Genomic DNA, 22,071 nt, shown 5'->3' with positions numbered 1-22,071 from the left:
AAAAGAATTGTAAGTATTGGTGTTTGTTTCTGACATTTTCACTGGAAAGTGATATGCTGTAAGATAATGTTTTTAACAATATTTGATGGCAAATATTCAATAAATAGTTTACATTTGTTAAACATTTCTTTATTTGAAAAAAAATGCATGTATATATATGTGTGTTATATATGATCAGAAGACCAAGATAACTTGGTATAATGTCTAAAGAGCTTCTAATGGGAGCTTATTAGTGACTTATCAAATAATAAAGCAACAAGAATTTTAAAAAAATCTCTGTCTCTACTGAGACATGTCAGGAAACATTCTTCTCATACTTCTTAGGACTCTTCTCCTTTAGTTCTCTTATTTATAATGATTGACTTAAAGTCTTTGCCTAGTAAGTACAATGCCTCAGGTTCTTCTATTAGGTGTTTTCCACATGCATATATGGGCTGTATTTTTCTTTGCATGTGCCATAATACTTTGTTAAAAACTGAACAAATTGGCGGGGGATTTAGCTCAGTGGTTTCGCCGCCTGCTGCGCAAGTGCAAGGACCCGAGTTCGAACCCCGGTACCAAAACAAAACAAAACAAAACAAAAAACCTGAACACTATAATGTGGCAGCTCTTAAGTCAGGTTATCTCCTCTTCCCATGGTTTGTTGCTGTTCTTTCTTTTTTTTTTTTTTTCTTTCTTCAGAAACTTTTCTGTACTAATTCTGTAAAATCTGTGTTCTTTTTTGTGTGTAACCACTGAATTCTATGCTTGGTTAGCTTAAGTGTCAGCTAGTAGTTTGGAGAGAGGTTTCCTTGTGTGTCTGGAAATAGTAATCATCCCTGATTTTGCCTAGGGGCTCTGTATATGTGCCGGGAAATGTCTTCAGCATTCTTTCAGGCAGCTGAACACTCTGTCTTTGCCTTTACTTTTTACTTTTCCAGAGTCCAGCGTCAGCTCAAGGCAAGAGTTTACAGCCTTCCTTGGTCTTTCCCAAACATAAACGCCTAGCCTTACACGTACTCCCGCCCTTTTAGATTTTCAGAAATGTCATAACTTTTCAAAGCCCCTATAGACTGTCCATTACCAATCTTTTCCTTTAAAACTTTTTGATTAGCATATTATTTTCCTCACTGGTTATCCATTACCTCAGGGCTGCAAAGTTAATCAGTTTACTTCTAATTGATTTTGATAAATACTGTCAGTGAAAAGTCTTTTTGTTCTTTGTAAGATTTAAATGGACTGTCAAAGTCAGGCTTACAAATAGGATCGTTTAGAGAACCACCATTTAGGTGACACAATAATAGTTGTCTGGGAATTGAAGGAGCTGCATGCCCATTCTTCCCCCTCCAGTGCTGCCAGGCTGCTGTTTTCCAGTGTGAATTTAGTCTGCGGTTTAGTCTGATTGAGCCATGTGTGATAGCAGAACAAGTTAAAATGTCTAACAGCTCTCTGTTGAGCTGAGGACACCTGGACCACCACAGGATCATGCTGCCAACTCCTCGCCAGCTCTGCATCTTGGCCCAGGCCCCAGAGGGGATACTCAAACACTCGACTTGATCAGGGTCAAAGCCCACTGCCCGAGAGGTGGTAAGGCCAGAGGAGTTGCCTGGTACGGGAAAAAAGAATGGATGGGCCAGCAGCGGCAGCCCCTGCTCAAAAGCCCCCAGATCATGTAAAGTAAACTGAAATAAAACAAAACAGTGTGAGTCTGAGGTTGTACCTCAAGAGTGAACTCTTTACCATGGGACAGAGTTGGAGAAGAAATGCAGAGCACACCTGCCATGTTACCAGGGTTAATTATGAGCCACCTTGAGGAGGTGTGGGACTGGATCACAGAACACCTACACTAGTTTCACTCCAGGTCTAAAGTGTGACTCTCCCACAGACACAGGGTGAGGGACAGCTATTGGAGACAGTGGGAGAGAGTCAGGGCTAGAAGTAGATTCCTACAGATTCCCCGAGAAGTTCAGACTTAGGCCGGGAAGGACCCAGAGCCAGCATTGTGTGATCGGAGGTCAGGTTCCAGTGCTGACTAGATCTGAAGCTGGTGGCTTGAACCCTGGCCCTGCTGTCCACATCCTGTGGAGACCGATGGTCTGATTGCTTCTCTGTGCCAGCGTGAGTAGGCCATAGTCTGGGGTTTACAGACAGGAGGGCTGCCAAGTGGGACAGAGAGGGGTAGAACTGGCTGGATTCTAAAGACTGCAGGTACAGGTAGAAAACAACTCATTTGGACATACAGAGGATTTTTTTTTTCTTTTGACCCATCTTATTTTCCTCCTCTCTTGGTTTTCTCCCCTATTACAACTTGACACCATTGCATATTTATTTCTTATCTTCATGTGTGCAAAATATTAGTGAACCGGAAACTCATTGAAGAAGCTGAGAGTGAAGTAGATGTCAGGGGCTGGGGGAGTGGCAGCATGAGAAAGCCCTCCACTCGTAGTCTCCTCTGTAGCAGTAGAGAAGCCTGGGAGCCATCAGAGGCTGATAACCCCGGAGAAGCCAGGCCTGGGGGCCTCCTTCCCATTGTGAGCAGCGTCTCTGGGGAAAGGGGCATCTGCTGAGATGATAAATTATACAAAATTATCCCATCCTTTGGGCCGACACAGCCAGGACCAGAGAATCTGACAGGCAGAACATGGGCTGCCTTGCAAGGCAACAAGTCCCCTCGGACAAGCGCTTTTATACCGCTCCTCGGCTACTTGTCCTTACAACACTAGGGTGTATTTTAGATACGAAGAGGGAACTGCAGGAGGACATGTCCCCATACTCAATCATCATGGGTGGTTAGAGAACTGGGAACCCCAGCCACAAGATAATCAGCCACTGTCTCTGCTTCTAAGCACCTAGTTTCTTTGGCAGAAGCATCGCCGCCTCTCAGGTAATAAGCCAAAACCCAAGAAACATTTGGAGAGCTCCGTGCGCAAAGGTGACTTGCTGCTACTCTAAACGGCATTTTGGCTTTCAAGGTGAATGCTGGGGTGCAGGCACTCTATGGGGGACACGTGACTTCACAGCTCACCCCCCAAGGTGAGACAGTGAAAAACAAGAGCACAAAAAAGGATCAAGCAGTAAAGCCAGCTCTACAGGTGTCCAGTTTCCTGGTAACACAGAGCCCATGGCGGGCCGAAGCTGCATCCAATCAAAGGTGGTTGCCTCGCTGTAATATTTCAAAATACTTTCCACACTGCATGTTTCGACCAGTAAGTCCCTCAGGAGGACTGTGTGTCCACAGACGGCTAAGTGAAGGACACAAGCTCTCACAAAGGAAAACCCACGGAGACACAAAGGGAATGAGAAGCCTTCCAAAATACCAGGTGTGATCAAAATATACGGCAAACGTTTACTTTTTTTTTTAAAAAGGACACAGTGTCATGAATCCTCCTTGAAAATACTCCCTCTCATTTTTATAATCTCTATTCCCTTGATCCTGGCACTTGCTGAAGCAGATCTGGAAGTCCTTTTCCAGAAGCGTCTTTACAAGGTGCGACCCTAAATGCAATGATTACCGCCCCTGGGTGCGGTTCAGTGGAAAGGCAAGTGATGAAAAGTAATGTCTTCAGCCTCCTCGTTCTCCAGATCTGCTATCACGTGACTTCTGGCTCTTCCCCAGGGTCAGAATGACCGCAAAAGGCAAATGTTTTCAATCGATTCAGGGCATCGAGGCAGCCATGACAGTGGGACTGAAAACACCCAGGAAAGAGGACTCCAGAGCTGCTTCAGAAAGTGGAAAGTGATGGCTCAGTGCGTTCAAAGTGAGGGGGAGTGTTTTGAGGATGATCACTAGAAATGTGCCTCTTATTCTAACAATTAGAAATATTTTAAACTTTCGCTTTATTCTTAAATTGTACCTCGCCCCATCATTTTACTATGCAAAGTTGTAGTGAAAGTTGCCAGAGTCACCTGATTCCTGGATTCGAGGCTTTGTTTGGTGCTGTGGAAATGAAATGCTGACCTGTGGAGCCTTCTGGTATCAGCTCTGGTGACGTGGCCCCAGGACCCTGGTCACTTGTGAGGAGATTCTCAGGCGTGAGGCAGGAGGTTTGCTCTCCGGGCAGAGGTTGTCTGGACCGGAGCCCATCATCTTGCTGAGCCTCCCTCCAGTGTAAGAACGTCCTAATCCACACCAGACTGTGTGAGTGAGAAACCTACCTTCCTGTGCTGGGCATCATTTCTTATCAAAGTGAGTTAGGGTCACTCTGACTCGTACTTTTCTGACACCCTGGAACTAAAGCTACCTAGTCCTCCTCTCCACTGGCTCTTCTCTCAACCCCAAGGATGCCCAAAGGTTGAAGAGGAGCTTCCTGAGAGGGGCCTTTCAGAAGGTGGGAAAGATGTACGGTCTTTGGCTTCTGTACAGCTGCCCCAGAGCAAATGCCAGAGGTGGAGAAATTTCTTCCCTAATTCCATTTCCCCCAAGTCCTCCATCTCTCCTACATATTCTCAGCATCTTCCCTGACATTTCTGTTCACAAATATTTAGCACACATGAAGAATTTTCTTGTACATCTGAATCCTATAAGAATTTGGTGTAGGATGACAACATTTTGAAATACTAACTTATACAGATCGCACACCCTCAGAGCTCAGTATTTTTCCTTTTCTCTCCACTCAGTCAACTTAAGGAACCAGGCTTTCTATGCTCAGCCTCTTAGGAAAAAGATAGGAAAGCAGGAAGCAGAGAGAACAGAACCACCTTGATGTACAACCCCAGAAGCTGATTCTCTTAGGAGAGCACTGAGGAAGCTGTGTGGAGACAAGGATGAGATTCCCACTCTGCCATGGCTGTGTGCATTGTTGCCCAAAGCCTCATACAGTCCAAGGCGGGGCTTTTCAGAGGTGGCTGGATCTAGTGTGTGATGCTGGGATTGATTTGTGTTGCAATGCTAGGCTCAAGGGCATAGGATTAAGGGTGTGAGTGCTGCTACCCTGAGTGGTCTGGATAAGATACAGGGTACAGAAAGAGCTGTGGTCGTTGCTTGTTGCTCTTGGTACCTTCTGTCCACCATGAACTGTTGCCACTCTGCCATGCTCCACCCTGCCTTGGAGCCAGCTGACTATGGACTGAAACCTCTACAAACTGTGAGCTAAAGAACTCTTTCCTCCTTTAATTTTGGGTGTCGGGTGTTTTGTCTCAGTGACGAGAACAGTAACTAAGACACCTCCTACCCATCTGGGAGAGGAACCTGTGGGTGGATTGGTAGCCAGCTCTGTGGCCCACCTGTTGGCACTGAGCAGACCCCCCCATGCTCTTATGGCATTAAAATAAATCTTGTGCCCCCAAAAGTGACCCACATACACAAAACTACGAGAATGGTCAGGTCTCGAGGGTCTCATGGCTGGAATGACAGGCGGCCTCCTGAGGATTTAAGCTGAGAACTCAGGAGCAGATGAGATGGGGTGCCATCGACGATGTCTGCATGGGCACAATGCCATCTGCCCGCCCAGCCCCTTGGCCGCGTGTGAGCTTTCCAGAATGGAGAGAGATCTGGGGGGAACAGAAGTGGCACAGGGAATGCTCCAGATCAAGCTTCTGCCCCCACCGTGGAGTGGGACTCAGACCCGGAGTGACAGGACGTGTGAACTGCACATCCAGTGGTGAACAGGGAGCATGTGGGTGTCCTGTCCCCCCTGGAGGAGAGAAGCGGGGACCAGGTGCCTTTCCCACCTTTGCTTTCAGTGCACGGCAGCCTTGCCTGTGTCCTCCTCTCCGGGATGCTGTGTGCACCCTCACTCTGTGTCAGAAACCAGTGGATGTCGGTTAGCTGCTGGCTGGAGCTGAGGGCCCGCAAGGCTAAGCCCGGGAGTCATTACATGTGAGCGGATTTCAGGGAGAGGGTGCGGGGAGAGTCAGCAGGCCGGCGTCTGGTCAGAGCACGATGAGCTCAACATTGCAACACAGAGCAAGGATTTCTCCGGCTCCTGTTGCTGCAATCATCCTGTCCATGGAGACCCCAGCCCCATCCCTGGGATCCAGAAAGCATCCTTGCTCCCTGGAATCCAGGGCACTTTCCTGGCTTGTGAATAAGGGCAAGACCTCATGCCGCAGGGTGGGGCGCACCGGCTGTGACAGGGATGTGCAGAAGAGAGCTCTGGGCCGGAGCAGGCCCGAGATTCTGGTTCCGGCTTGGCCCTGGCTTGCAGTGTGGCCGCAGCATAGCCCTGGACAATCTGAGCCCCTGCATCTTCCTGGGGAGATGAGGGGGTTGAACCAGAATCATCTGTGAGCTTTGGTTCCCTCTTCAAGGTCTATGACTCTGACAATTTCGGACATTTCCTCTTTTCCTGATTTGGGATATGTCTTTTATATGACTGGCTTTTTGAGTGCTAATAACAGAAACCTCTCCCATTTAATAGGGCTTTCCAGGTTAAAATGCTATCTCCACATTAATTAGCCCACGTAAGCCCTAGATTCAGAATCTGCCATCATGGAAATTCCTCTCTCAGATCTCCAGTGCTGCCTTTATTCCTTTTCTCTGCTTTGGGGGTTTTTATTTATAGAGATGGGAGTCTCTCCATGTGGTCTGGACTGGCTTTGAACCCCTGGGCTCAAGCAATCCTCCTGCCTCAGCCTCCCAAGTAGCTGGCACTACAGGTGTGTAGCACAGTGCCTGGCTTGCCTAGGAAGCCTCTGGGTTTGTCCAGAGCCAGATCTTGACCTGGGTGCACAAGGTCACCCTGTGCCCTCTTAGAGTTTTCTCGAACACATTTTAGTGCAAATTTGTAGAGAGCAAAGCAATGACTTTGACCATATTTCAAAGATCACTCGGTACCTCTCCTCACATGAAGAGTATTTATTGTTCTTCTGATTATAAGGTCACACACATGTGTGTTTATACAACATGTAGGAGAACTAGAAAGCTTCTCAGAGGCAGGTAGAAGCCATACCACCCAGAAAAAAGCACAGTTAGGGTTGGGCGCAGTCTGCCCACATTTTCTCCATGGAAATGTGCCATGTTCTTCCTCACACATTTTTCCTTGAAGCTGGCTGCCTCCTAAATTAGATGATAAGACATTTTTGCTTTTATGCAATGAACTTAAGGCTGAGCAGGAGACAACTTGTATAGCAAGGAACAGGAGACAGCAGGACATCAACCTTTTCTATCTGCTTTTTAGTGATCTTAGCTTCCTTTTCTTTCTCCTCTGCTATCTTAAGTGCTTAAAATTTCTCTGTTGCCAAGCTGAGGCCAGAAGCAGCAGAGAGGAGTTAGTTAGACACTAGCCCGGCCCTGTGTCCAGACAGTGGGGAGCCGGGACCTTGGTGACAGGATCTTGGACCACAGTGGGCAGGTTCAGAAGTAGCAGTGAGGAGGGGAGACTGCGGGCAGAGAGCCCGGAGGGCTGCTCACTGCTCACTCATGGCACAGGCCTGTGGACAGCCCCGGGGAGGGGCTTGGCTCTGAGGAGGAGCAGGGCCAGGGCAGCCCTGGCACCCTCAGCCCATGCCAAGGAGGAGGTGCGCAGCCGCCCTGGTGGACCTGACTGGAGAATCACTAACGTTCCTTGAATCTGTTTCCTGGGTTCGTTGACCTCAGTTGCAGCAAACTGCCCGAAACCTCCCGATTTCCTGCTGCCTGGCCAGTGGCACTCACGGTCTCTCCACCCACTTCTGTACCTTGGCAGGGTGGGAGAAGGCGTGGGCATCTTCTCGCCCGCAGACGTGCGACTCTGGGTGGTGTTCGGCAGGCAGCCTTCCGTTCTCCTGGCCCCTCATCCGACTGGCGGAGGAGGTGAGCCAAGCTGACCAAAGGTGCTCTCAAGCCACAGGCGGGAGGGACGGTCAGGCCCGCGGGTCCAGACTCGGTAGCTTTTGCCGGAGGAGTTGACGTTTGTGCAATCCCAACACAGCCTTGGGACACAAGGACGCAGACCACAGCTTCTCGGCCCACTTATGCCCTCTTCCCTTGTCTGCGGTAGGCAACATGATGGTCAAATGCAGTTGCCTTGATTTTACTAGCAGCCTCCGGGCCAAGGCCATACATTTCACTTGGTTGCCAAGTCTCTCGCGTTCACAGCACCCTTACCCGATGCCCCTCCTCTTCTGTACTCTCCTCGCATTGAACGCTTTGAAGAGTCTCCATAAGTTGCTCAGCAGAATGTTTCTCCGTTTGGGTGCATCCGAGCTGGAATCTTCTTTGCCGAGAGTATTCACGGGGGTGTGTGTTTCTCAGTGTATCTCTTTGGTGGCTGACACATAGCTTGACCCATAGCTGGTCGCATCACCGCCGTCACTCAGCTGCACTCTCTGTATTTGCTGAGCACCCGTGAGGATCCCTGTCCCTTTTATACAAAGTTACCCAATTGCCACATTTGGATCACTGAGTGCAAAGGAGGAAGGCTCAGGGTCGCCCTCCTGCCCAGGTCTCTGGTCTTACCCACATAGGGAAGGCTGGGGAGAGCAGCCCAGGACAGGCACGGCCCTAGGGAAAGGGGCTGAGGGAGCAGGTGTGACATCTGTTGGCCAGAGGGTGTCTTGCCTGGCCGCCCCTTGGGCCCTGGCCCACCAGGCTGCCGCGCTTTCCTGCAGAACCACCGCGCCAGCTGCTTCCCGAGGGCTCCCCGCGCTGCTTGCCACTCTGAAGAGCTGCAAAAGAAAAGCCCGGCAGAGAGAAGTGACAGAGGTCTGTGCATGTAAAAAGGCACGCATGTGGCTCTGAGCATCTTCTCTCGTCATCGAGTTAATCAGAAATTGCCATTGTGTTCGGCCCACACGGAGCCCCGACCCCTGACTCCCATCTCCTGGTTATGCCTCTGCCCCAGCTTAGCAGCAGGGCTGTCGTCACTTTAGATGACAGCAGTCTGGTGTAGAAGCGGCTCCAGGCCAGCAGCAGTAATGGGCACTGCTGTTGGAGCCCTGTGAGTCGGGACAGAGGAGCTGTCCAAGCAACGAGGTGGAGGGTCAAGCTGAGAGCCTCTCTGCCCACCCACTGTGTGCTCAGGGCTCCTGGCTGTGCACAGCTCCACCTGAGCTTTCCTGCACGCAAACACTGCATTCACTAACTGCTTGTTTTCCTGTTTCCTCATCTGAACGTCACAACACCCAGTCTGGTCTGGATGCAGTGACTTGAGGGGTGACAGAGCCTGCTGCACACAGCCCCTGACTCCCACACTGCTGTGGGCATGGGAGGAGTTGACCAGAGTGAAGGGAGCAGTTCTGTCCCCAGGTCTTGAGCCAGGACTGCAGCGCTGCAGCGCAGGAACAAGGAACAGAAGGAGGCAGGTGAGACTGGTCTGCTCTCCCTGCTGAGGCTCTGGTCACATTTCGATGCTTCTGCGTGGCCTCTCGAGGAAGGCAATGTCCTGGGGCTCTGGGACACTGGCTAGGGTCAAGGCTGCCCTCAGTGGTGACCTTGAATTTGTGACAGCCCCTCAGAGTCAAGACTGTATCTGCCTCTTTTGCAAGATGGTGTCCTCATGTGGGTGGAGGAACCATTACATGCTGGCACTCCATCCCGAGCCTGGTGTGGAGCGGTCAGCCCTGATGCCCAACCAGTACTTGGCTGAATGAAAATGCAAGAGGGTCTCCCAATCCTCTCGGGTGCTTTCATGGCATTTCACCTACTCCGTGCTGTTGCCTACGGATGGTGTTCAGTACTGGCTGTCCTCTGCCCCTCTCCACTTCCCAGCTCAACCTCCTCTTCTGGGAGCCTGCTAAGCTCCCAGGCTGTGAAGGCTACCTCCAGGTCCAATAGAGCCAGTTTTCTATGTTCACCACTGCATCACCAACACACTCTGTAATGTTTTGGAGCCTGATGACAATTTCTGTGTGTTGTCTTGCTTTTGTTTTATTATGATCTCAATGCCCTTCTTTCAGCTCCCTTCCACTGCACCAGAACCAAGGTTTATATTACCTCATTCCGATGACAGCTGCTGTCATAATTTGTGGCACACAATGAGTGTGCTGTAAATACGTGTCGTCAAGTGAATAAACAGCATGTGTGTTTTCTGGATGGAGGTATAGAAAACAATGTCCTCAGCCACTGATTCATCTTCAGGCTGACTCAGTGCTTACATCTGAAAGGGAGAGAAATCTATGTCCCAGTGTAAGTCCTTCACTCCACCCTGATTGGTCAAGCCCAGGTCATGTGACCACCGCTGGACCAGCAACAGTTGCTAGACAGTGTCCCAGGCTCACATCTTGGGCCATTCAGAAGCTGAGTTAGCATGGGGTGAATGCCTGAAAAGGATGAGGGCTCTTTTAGAATGGAGGAAAGAGGAATAGGTACCAGGCGGGCAGCCATTCTGCATGACGGCCTCTGCCCGGTGTGCACCAGTGGGATGTGCTCAGTGCAGTCTGGTCTGCACTGCTCAGGCTCACGCATTTTCCCCTACTTTTGAGAACCCTCCCTACTCATGAAGACACATTGTTCTGTTGCTCTGAATTCAGAATCAGTGCAGGATCCACCAAATCCATTTCAGTGTGTGCCCACTGACACAGCTCAATGGTCCAATCCTCATGCTTAGCAGTGTGCCCTCTGACGTTAAGGGCCCAGGCCACATTTGCAGTCACCGGTGTAGAATACCACTCACACCTGCCCAAGACATGTGCCCCAGGTGGTCCTGGCATTCGCCCTAGGGGCAGAGGGGGTTGGATATGGGGAATAGGCTGTGGCTTTATTCTGTGTGTTAGAAAGAGGAAATGGGGTAAGAGGCACCATATTCTGAAGGCGTGAGACCACAGACTTGTTGGAAGACCACCAGAAAAGAGGCTGACGTCCTCTGGGGAGGAGCAGAGCATGGTTGATAAGGGAGAGCTCTCCAGAGCTGGAGTGACTGGATTAAAAGCCTACGTGAACTTGAGAAAGTTTTCGTTATTCAGGAATTTTTTAAAATTGTGGTAAAATATACAACAAAATTGCGATTTTAATCATTGTAAGTATAAAATTCAGGGAGCATTAACTGCATCGCAGTGTTGTGTAGTACCCACCATACCTCTTTTCGGAAAGTTTCCAGCACTGCAAACATATTCTGTACTCATGAAGCAATAACTCCCCGTTCTGTCTTTCCCCAAGCTACTGGTTACCTCTAACATACTTTCTGTCCCTACAAATATGTCTATTATAGACATTTCATGTAATTGGAATCCCATAGTGTTTGTCTTTTCGGTCCAGTTTATTCCTTCAGTGCGATGTTCTCATGGTTTACCCGTGTTGTAACACGTATCAGATCTTTATTTTTTTGTATGGCTGAATAGTATTCAGCCATACATTTTGTTTATTCAACGCTTGTAATGCTGTATCTTGTTTCCTCACCTGTTGACACACACAGGGTGTGGCTGACGGTGCAATGAGATTGCATGCAGGAGGTTTCTTCACCCTCTGTCCCTTGGCGTGCTCAAAGCTTCACTGTGAGGATTCAGTGAAGTAAGACGTATTTAGCTTCCAGGGTGGTGACTAGTCAGGAAAGGCTCAACAGATACTCCGAAAGCCATGTGAGCCCGTTTTCCAGTTCTTCTAGCTTTTACGGATCTTACCTGCTGTGAGAAACACTTTCGTGAGAAACATTCCTATTTCTGCCCTTTTCACACCTGAGTATTTTTATCGAGAAGCTGAGTCCTTCGGTGCTGCTTTCTTTGCCTGCTTCATCCGCCATCCTGGGAAGGGGAGGACAGAGGAGCACCAGGGGTGGGGGCTGCTCAGTGGGCAGCACATGGGGACGGGATGTAGCCGTGGCCTGGGCCATCCTGAAGTCCGTCAGGGCTGTGAGATCAGTGTCCTGGCTGGCACGATCAGCCGCAGTGTCTGCTTTCACGGTGATGGTGAAGACTGCCTGCCCTCTGCATTGTGGTTACAGAGCCAGGTACCCGAGGAACCTTTTCTCATGAGTGCAGCAAGCATGTGAGATAAGACTTATCACTGACATTTAACAGAGGAGGGCAGCAGAAGTTAGGACCCTGAACGCTGGGGTGACTTCCAGAGTAACGACAATAGGAAGACGGAGCCAATCCACCTGCAGTCAGCGCTGGCTGCCTCCACCTGGTTGATGATAAGAAGGATAGCTGCCTGTTCTGTCCCTGTGCTGGTCACATGGGAGCCTCGTTGGTCCTTGGATCCAGACAGGTGCGCTTCCTGTGGACTCAATAGAATTCCACATCTTCTCCCGCATCTAGCTCAGACTCTGGTTCTTACAGGGCTGTGATGCTTTAGCTCAGATTTCTATTACTCAGGATAACTCTTCCAAACCTTGCCGTTCTTAGGACCCCTTAACAGGTCTTCCCTTATCCCTGGAAGGGGTGTCTAACCCCTTTTGAAGGGAAGTAGGACACTAGGCCTGAGCTACTCCAGCTTCCTAACCTCAGCTCTTCACAATTACGTCTCCACCCATTCCCACACCCACACTCACCCCCACCCCATGCTCCGGTGACTGCACAGGTGGAGATAGGACTTCCAGCCACCCTCTGTATCCCCCCTCACTCCCTTTGCTCCTAAAACGTTGCACAATTTATTTCTTTCCTGATTCTCTATTCATTTGCCAAGAATGTCTTAATTGACATGAGTTCAGCTTTCATTAATCTGCTAAGATCACCATTAACTTTCTAATTTCTGGAACCAAAATCAACATGTTTTATTTTATTTTCTGATTTTGCTTATCATTTCTGTTATCAGTGTATCAATGCAATACAGAACAGCGATGCTCACTCTGGGGAGCTGATTCGTGCACATGACACATGGTGATTATTTTGATCTCTTTACTCCCCTCTCCCACGCAGCCCTCCTCCCACAATGTCCTGCTTTCCTACCATCTTTGGTTCTTTAAATTTGTGGGCCTTAGCTTTCCTACTATAGTGACACATGTATACCCAGTCTATAGCAGCACAATTTAGAACAGTTAAGCCCTGGATCGGCTCACATTACAGGTGACAGATAAACGGATAAAGGAAAGGTGGCATATATGCACAACAGTATGGTCTTCAGCCATAAAGAAGCATGAAAATAATGTCATTTGACAAAAAATGGATGGAATTTGAGACTATAATGAGAAGCGAAAGAAGTCATACACAGAAGAGTTAGACATCACCTGGTTTCTCCTGTATGAGAAATCAACGATTTTTAGGCTTTGCCTTTCTGGGCTCTTCTGACACACTGGAGAGGGTTCAGTTTCATTCAGGATCCCTCATTCTGTTAATTGGCCTGGACCTTTTTGCTTTTTCCCTCTTCGGTCTTCATCACGAGTTCTCTTTTTCTCAATTCTTCTGTTGTCTACAGTTCTGCTCCAGGCTGCTCTCTTTTTTGACCAAAAGTAAACATTCTGGGCAACCTCCTGCACTCCCACAATTTTAGCTACTGCTTGTGCACTTAGAGCTTTTTTAGAAAGCCCATACTTTTCTGAACCTCAAACAACAATTGGCTGGGGGACATTTCTCCTTCTCTGCTCCTAGGGCATCTCAAACCAGCACTCGAATTTCTCATCTTCTTATCATAGCCATCAGCTCATCTCCTCTGATCTGATCTTCTTATCATATGCATTATCTTATCCCATAAATCTCACTTTTATCAGTTGGTGAAGCCAGTCCTCCTCTTTGGCTCAGACTAGAGCCCCTGGGACTATCCCCGATTGCTTCTTTTTCCTAATTGTTACAGCCAATCTGATTTTCACTCTTGCCTGTTTTACTTTCAATGTTTTTAAGGCCAGTTCATGCCTCATCCTGTCTCACCTGGATTGTGGTAGTTGCCTCTTTTTTGCTCTCCCTGAATCCACTTTTTCACGTCGAATTCATTCTCTAAATTGCAAGAAAAATACTTTAAAAAAACCCCAAACACTGGCCATATCGCTTACTACGGTTTGGGTCTGTGGTGTCTCTTATGATGCTTCTGGGTTGGGACCTTTAGAAGATGACTGAATGCGAGGGCTCTAACTTCATCCCTGGATGAATCCATTGATGGTCTCATAATTTGGTGGCAGCAACTTAGGTGGTGAAGCTTAGTTGAAGGGAATCAGTCATGGTGGCATGCTCTAGGTCACTACCTACATCTTGTCCCAGGCTCCTTTCCTTCTGGTCCTTTCTCACTCTTTCTGTGTCTTGGCTTCCATGACTTGAGTAGCTTTTCTCTGCCACATCCTTTCACCATGATATTTCTGCCTTAGAAAGGCTTAAAAGCCACAGAGCCAGTTGACCATGGACTGATTCTTGTGAGTTGTTATTCTCAGCTATGTTGTCTGCATGACAGAAAGACAGCACACCACTCTTCTGCTTGAACTGCATCATGGTTCCCCACCATCTGTATAAAATAAACCATGCTGAATAACTTCCTTCTGGCTGGGCAAACCTCTTTCCTGTCTCCTTTGGCTCAACTGAGCCTGGATTTTCTGTCTGCATGACCTCATTCGTTTTTTTTTTGGTACTGGGACTCAAACTCAGGACCTTATGCTTTTAAAAATTACTAAGGACCCCAAATGGGTTACATCTCCAGTGTCATCTATACTAGAAATTTACACTGAAAGACTTGATAAGTATCAATTCATTTAAAAATACCTATTATAAATAAGTATCAGGTCAACAAAATAACATTTTATGAGAATAATCGTATGTTCCAAAGAAATCTGTGATAAGTCACAAGAGTGGCTTGTTTTACTTTGTTGTAAACCCCTTTAAGATGTAGCTTAATAGAAGAGGCTCAACCCTTGCACCTTCTACATTTACGCTGTGGAGATATATTATTCTGGTTGAAGTCAATGAAGAAAATTCAGCTACACAGACCAAAGGTTGGAAATTAAGAGAGTATTTTACCGGTCTTTTCAGATAATCATGGATATTCTTCTGTGATTCTACACCGAACTCAACCAGTACTGAAGAATTAGTTGCAATATAGGATCTGAAACCCTACTAGTGAACTCTTTCGCACTGCTACATGAAAATCCATTGGTCTATCTTGTCTTTTGCATGGAAATTGTGCCCGTGTCACTTTATAGCACTCTACACTGGTCATGCCGAAAACACTTGCTCACCGAGTTACACATGTGAGCGGTGTTCATGGAGGCATCTCATCACAGCACATCACACACTCACATTCATGAGTGTCGCCCCCATTTCATCAGAGAAGCATGTGCTGGGGGGCTGCCAAGCCCGCAGATACAAGTTTCCCAATTGTTTTTCATTTAAAAACTTAAAGTCTATCATTAACAACAAACACTGTAAAGTTTTCCTTGATGTGACAGGCTTACTTCATTCATTTTCCAGAAAATGTCTGCCGAGACATTCAGATGTAAGTCTGAATAACCATAGCCAGTATTTCTGTCAAGTAAAAGTGAGCCTCCAAGGAAAGAACAAGGCTTGTTCAGTTTGCAGCTCAAACAATGGTACAGTGCTTTTCTTTGAGGGCACTGTAGTTCTGGAAGGCATAACCTAACTGTTAGATGGTTATCTTGCTTGTTATTAATAATATTAAAAAGACTAGCTTTAAAAAGTTAATAATTTTTACAACTTTATCAGAAATATATTTTTTCTTGGTGTAGAACATTTTTTTCCCATGAAACAAAGTTTAGGTCAGTGGGAAATAATTTTTATCAAAGAATTAAACATTTTTCCCGCACATATCCTACTTTGAATTAGGAAATGACATTGCAATTTATTTCACTACAAGTAAAAGATGACAAAATATTTACATGGAAATATGAAAAATAACTCAAACACAAAAAGTAAGATGAAATAAACTGCTTTTTTGGAGAAATCGCTACTCCAGGGCCCACAGCATGCAAGAACAGAGTCCATATAGGTAGGTAAGGTGCGCTTGCCGACAAATTTCCAAGAAAATCGGAGAAGGGGGGAAATGGGATGAACACCGTGGTGTGAAGGGAACTGAACTTGAAGAGAACTTCAAGACTGTCGGCTGCCCTGCTTCTGTGACCCTCGGCTGTGGGCAGGAGATTCCAGACGAGGCTGAACTCCGGAGAGCCCTCGAGCTGCAGCTGGACACACCCAACAGACAGCGGGAGCAGCTCTCACGTAGGCTCTAACGTGAGCGTCTTGTCCTGTGAGCCAAGCTGTGAACAGAGCCTGCTTCGGCTTTGGCATCGAGTGCGGCCCCAGCAGCCCTTCCGCCTCTTCCAGGAAAGCTTCAGAAATATCATCCCGGGTTCATACTGAGACCGACCAGGAGGACCAGATTTGGGGGCTGCTTCAGCAAGAGGCACAGCAGAATCATCCTCCGACTCTCCTTGGGGAGCAGCCGTGGCCCCCTTGTTCTCCCGACGAACCCTCAGCACAGTGGGCACAAATCCGTAGCCTGCCTTGGCATCAGTGGCCTGTGGCTTTCTTCTCAGTGGTGGCTGTGCTCCTGGCATCTGCCTGGGGTCGCTGAATCAAGTTGGGTGGGGGTACTCACCACCCTGGGTTCACCAAGGGAGCCCGGGGAAGAGCCCAGGTGGGGCAGGGCCCAGAGGGGGCGGCAGAGGTGGGCCTGCCATGCCAGGAAGGAACGGAGGGGCACCTGGACGTGCAGGGGAGGTGGCCTTGGTCATCCCTGAGGAGGAGGGGGTGGCAGCCCTGGGGTTGGGGGTCCTGGAGCTGAAAGTCTTGGCAGACGGCCTCAGAGTGGCTCTCCGGATGTCTCAGGAGCAGGGAGGCCCTGGAGGTGGTCGGGGGCGGTCCAAGAGGAGGGGGCCTGGCAGAGGAGCAGCTTGGCTCTGAGAAGGACGAACAGACTGAGGGGCACCTGCCGCTGCGAAGGACAGCAGGGGAGCCAGCAGACCAGGGTCCTCCTCATGCTGTTTCTGCGATGGCTTCTCTGCTCCAGAACCATCGGAATCATCACCACCATCGCCCTACTTCCCGGCCCTCCTCGGGGATTTCCTGACCTGCCATTTGAGCACCATGGCTTGGAGAGGAGTCAGCTCTCTCATGCTCTTCTGCTTTCTTGATTTTCCAGGCAGACCTGCCACCGCACACTCAGACTCGACTGTCTTCCTTCAGTGCTCTCTCTCATTGTCATCATGGTGCGCAAACTCAGCCCCTCACTTTCTCCACCCGACCCAGTGTCACTGTCCTCATGCTTAGTTACACCCACGTCCTCAGCAGCAGCTGTCACCATCCCCGGTGTTGGAGGCGTCATCCTCATGACCGGGTCATGCAGTGTCAGGACTGTAGGACACGTCCTCATCTCACCTATGAGGAGGAAGAGGGGGAGCAGAGCCCACTGCAGGGCTGCACATCTGCAAGGCTCGGGGGGAGGTGGACCAGGCGGAGGACTCGGAGGTTTCCTGCTGGGGACACACGTGGAGCAGCATGTCCGGGAAGAGGAAAGATGGAGGCTGCTGGAGTTGGAGGGCCCTATGTCGAGGAAAACATGAGATATTACATCTCCCAACCTGTTAGCTGTGTGATACCCCGAGTTCTTGTTCTCTAGGAATCGAAGAATGAGTCCTAGGAACGAGAGAGGTTAAGAGTAGGAAGATATTTATTGATAGGAAAGCTCCTGAGGGCCAGGAGGGGTCCTGAGTGGGCAGCTGGGGACCCCACTTTACAGAGGAGTTTTGTAGGGTGAAACCCATGTGGGTACAACGTGGGCCCCAGCCACGGACATCCAATAAGGTTACAAGTACAGTCACTTAGGTAACGGTGGTCCAGTTGGGAAACAAGTCACATAACAGGCGTGGATGGAAAGAGCAAAGATCCTCCTAGGGGCCGGTGGGTCCAGAGGTCTCTGGTCACCCCAGGGTGGTCGATGCCTATCTAGACTTCACTAAGCCCAGTTCTTTGAAGAAGTGTGTGGGTCTGGTCATCCTGTCTCCATCTCGAGGCCTGGTCTTCAGCCCATGTGCAGCTGTGCTGTGTTTCACCTTTGTCCTGGCCCCTCCCGAGGAGCTAGCCCTATCTGACTGCCTCTAATATTTCTTCCTAGCCCCTCTGTCTATAATACACAGGCTGAGGTTTCCGAAGGATGGAGGGTGGCTGAGCACCGGGAGGTGGAATGTCCTGGATTAAGGTGTTAGGAGGAGCACTCGGCATATCTGGTAGAGGAATACTCCCTACTTGCACGTGCTGAGCATTCTTGGCAGCTCCAAAAGATTGGCTAAGTTGGGCCCTTTTCTGTTTATATTCTACTTCTAGCTTTCTCAGTTTTTGTGAATATCTGGATTCTCTTTTTCATCAGCTCGTGGGACATGTTCAGAGGTTTCACCAAGCTTTCTACATGTGTCTTTCAGTACTTTCTTATTTCACTGTGGTTGCTGCAGTGGGTTAAACTCCATTCCACCCAGTTTCTGCATGGCCCGGGGAATCTGCTTGGGATCATTCATCTTCACAACTGCAGCTCGAGCCGTCATGCTCTGCTTTTTGTTCTTCAATTCTCTCTTCCGGGCTTCCTTTTGAGCTTGGTCGGCAGGGTTCATACATGTTCCACTCTTGGTGGCTGATGTCGATCTCAGCCCCGTATTGACAATCTACATGATTTTCTTATTCTTAAAAATAAAACACTTCTGCTGGGCTCCCAGGATGGCCGAAGGTGGGGAGGAGACGCTTCCCGGCCTTCTTTTCTTCTCCGGGGCCGTAGCCTCTGCCGCTGGTCCAGAAACATTTTTAGTGATATATTTTATTTAGCCCAGTATACTCAAAATATCACTTTAATATATAATCAAGATAAAATAATTACAAGATATTTTGTACTCTATTCTTGCACTGTCTTTGAGACCTAGTGTGTTTCCCACGCATTCCACTCCTCCGTTAGACCAGCACAGCTCAGGGTCCAACAGCCTCAAGGTCTTGCTGTTCTGACCCCGGGAATGGGCTTTGCGTGGGCCGCGTCAGAGCTTTCCTTCTTTGAGCCCACGTTTCCCGTGCATGTGCGCAGGCACACCGTGCAGTGCGTGGCCGTCGTTTCGGTGCAGCTGAGGGAGCTCGTGCCAAGGTGCCTGCAGTTTACGCAGCAGCACGAATGTCAGGCAGGCGCTTCGGTCTTGGTCCCACCACACAGCTTTCCTCAAGGGCTGTGGTGAACCGGGCTCCGTGGATTGTGCTCCGGGAACCAATGGGCTAGAACTGAGTAGGATCAAATCCTGGTGTCTTTGGTTTGGCATTTTGCCCCCTCCTTGATAGAGACAGTCTGGAACCAGGGCGTTATTTCAAGAATAACGTTCCCAGCAATTCCTTCTGGACCGTTGGAAGCCTGAGCTATGGCCGTAACCCTGCAGGGAGGAAAATGAATGGGGCTCCTTTCAGAGAGCAGATTTCAAGTCAGTTTTGTTTTATGGCGGATCTGCCCATCCCCTTCGAGGAAAGGCCGCAGAGCCAGCTGAGCAGCTCAGCAAAGTTAGGAATCTGGGGCTCCACATCAAAGCAGCCAGCAGGACAGATGTCCACCTGTACCACGGCCAGTGCCATAGGCGAGGGCCACAGAGAGAAGGGGGCTGTCGGCCGGCAGGGGCCAGGCAGATGGGGCCTGGGTACTGCAGCCAGCCCAGCCCCGAGCCCAGCCGGCCTTTCTTCCCTCTGCACCTCGTCCCTGCTGGGAGTCAGCAGGGTGCAGGGAGAGCTCAGGGTGCCCATCCCACCCCTGGGTGAGCGGCCAGGGAGAAGTGTCCCTGCTGGCTGCTCCCAACCTTGCTCTCCTCAAAGTTTCTGGGAAGATATCCAGAGGATTCGTCACTGCACGTTCTTAGGTGACCGGGCCGGGCTGTTGTGTCACACCCGCAGACCTGGGAGGTAACTGCACATTTTCCTCCGGGTGTGTCGGCCGTGTAGGTAGCGCTGCCCAGTCCACCCTGGGCGGCTCTGCCTGCTCCGGGAGCAGCCTGCCTTCCCACCCAGTCACCCGCACTCAGCTGTTACACTCCATCTGATGTTTTATTTCCCTCGCCTCTCGCTATCTCAATGGGCAATCGCTCCCAGGACATTTTGTAACAAATAACATTTTCTGTTCTCCAGAGCACAGACCCTTGGGCTGCAGCCTGGCTGTCTGACAGCCCCCTGTAGCTCCCCCCGCCCGAGCCACACTCTTTTTGTTTGTTAAGAATGTTCTCATTTCCTTCCGAGGCCTTCCTGTGGGCAGTGCTGAGGCTCAGCCACACTGACCCAGCGAGACCCGTCTTCTGGTTCGCACCCCCCATCTTTAGGCCACCTTTCCTACCATAGGAATCGGCCTGTGCCGTGAGGGCTGAGGGTGCAGGTGCCGTGCGGACATCTCGGAGCCCTTGAGGGCCCCAGAGGCTTAGCTGTGAGACCCTCTGCTCTCCCTTGTCTCCCCAAGGGGAGAAGCTCCCCATCTGGCCAGCTCCCCTCTCAGCTGGACCAGCTGGACCTCGACCTGTCCTCACCCTAGTGGATTCCGCCTGCCTTCCCCCTGCAGCCATGGACTTATTCAGACAAATCAATTGCATCCTCTGAGGGCACCAGGGGACACCCTACTGCCCCTGGAGCACCCCCAGCCCTGGTCCATTCTGGGGACCCTGCGTGGTGTGTGGTGCCCTCCTCTCCTGGCGGGAGTGTGTGTGCCTCACTATGCTTGTATTCAGTTCTCAGAAGACAGGGCAGCAGTCTGCTCCGGGCAAGCACCTTTAGACTCCCTAGACAGGTGGGTAGCCATTCACACCCCCAGTGTGCCTTTGCCTTGGACAGCACGGTGCTTTTCTCCTCAGCACTGCTCCCCCCTTCCTGCCTGGGCCCCTTGTCAGGCACTGTTCCAAGGTGTCAGTGTCTTCTCCTCCTGGGGCCATCGGGGTGCTTCCTCCGGTGTTGGAGTATGGGGCCTGCACCAGCGTGGCCCGTTCTGAGGTGCACTCTGGGAAGTACCCAGAGTTCCCCAGCAGAATGGGCTCTGGTGCTGTCCCAAGTTCCTGCTCATTCACCCTCGCTTCCCCTCCCACAGCGCTTCCCAGGTCGCTGCTGGAGCAGGCAAGTTGCACTCAAACCCTTGCCTTGGCTGCTGCTCAGTTTCGCACGCGGGATCACACCTGGGAGGCCGCAGTTTGCTCCCCTTAGGTGAAGTGCCCACGGGATGCAGGAAATCGCAACATGAGCTCGTTAGGGCGAGTCGGAGATAGCTTTTCCTGGGACAGACCCCCAGGCTCCGGCTAACCTGCTTGCTGCCGGAAGCAACACTGGACTGGGCTGGCTGCCAGGCTCTCCCTGTGAGAGGGAGAGGTGGGTGAGCCAGGCTCTCTGGGGTACACGCTCGCGCCTGTCTGCTGGGGCTGAGAGCCCCGCGCCTGACCTCACTAAGTGTCATCAGACTTCACGCTACAGTGCTGCAAGACTTTATTCTTCCAGCAGCAGTGTGTGAGAGTTGACTTTGGGTTGCAGGCTGGGTTCTCACAAACAGACGCTAAAACAGTATCGGATCTCCAAAAAGGTGATTCTGAAGGATCAGCACCAGGGAGGAAGAGGGAAGGAGTCGAACTGCCACAGGCCTCTGGCGAGCGAGGAGCTCTGTCAAGTGCTGCGGGGCACAGCAGCCTCCGTGGGGCCGAAGTGGCCAGGCCTTCAAGTCCTGCCCTCCCCTGCGGCCTGGGCTGACCCCGAGCCTGCCTGCCTGCTTATGACACTGCCGACGCCCCCTGTGGAAGTGGTGAGCAGCTCTCCCGCCAGCCTGCCCAGGACAGTGGTATCTCATCGGTACTCTGGCTTGCGTGTCTTCCGTCACTGGCGAGCATGCACATCTCTGGGTGTGCTCATTAGTGAAGCTGGTGTTCGGCCAGTAGCGACTTCCTGTTGGAAGAGCCTCTCCCTGAGCTCCCACTGTCTCCTGGACAGCCCAGCCCAGCTCCTCCACGGGGACCTCCACAGCTCCCGTAACTCAGCCTCGGCGCCTGGCACTGCAGGGAGCCTGTTACCGCCCTGTGATCAGCCGGAGCTAGCTGGCCCTGTCTGCTCTTCACTTCTCAGAGCCTCACCCCGCAGCAGCCATCTGCCGTACCTCCCTGTGAACGGCTGCTTCGGAACATTCCCCCAGATCTCTGCGAGCTTTCTAAACCTCATTCTCAGTTCCCTGGGCAAGTGCTGTTCCAGATTCCAGGACTTGGTTGGTGGTGGGTGGAGTGGGGTGAGGTCAGGGAGGGGACGAACCTCCTTAGGCCCCCCGCCCCAGCAGACGTGAGCACGCCCTGCTCAGCGCCCAGTCAGACTCAGGGCATCTGAGAGAGTGGGCCGAGCTGGCGGGAG

The 22,071-nt window shown here is 50.5% G+C and overlaps 1 pseudogene; it reads right to left on the bottom strand.

The window, feature by feature from the left end:
* Window positions 1-7,199: 7,199 nt before the first annotated feature.
* Window positions 7,200-20,095, bottom strand: LOC101722947 (WW domain-binding protein 11-like; annotated as a pseudogene).
* Window positions 20,096-22,071: the final 1,976 nt, after the last annotated feature.

This window comes from Heterocephalus glaber, unplaced genomic scaffold (genome assembly GCF_053883595.1).
Source record: "Heterocephalus glaber isolate CG9 unplaced genomic scaffold, H.glaber_assembly_v1.0 deba00001457, whole genome shotgun sequence".
Classification (NCBI taxonomy): Eukaryota; Metazoa; Chordata; class Mammalia; order Rodentia; family Bathyergidae; genus Heterocephalus; species Heterocephalus glaber.
The sequence above is the reverse complement of the archived record's forward strand: the minus strand, read 5'-3'. Positions and strand labels throughout refer to the sequence as shown.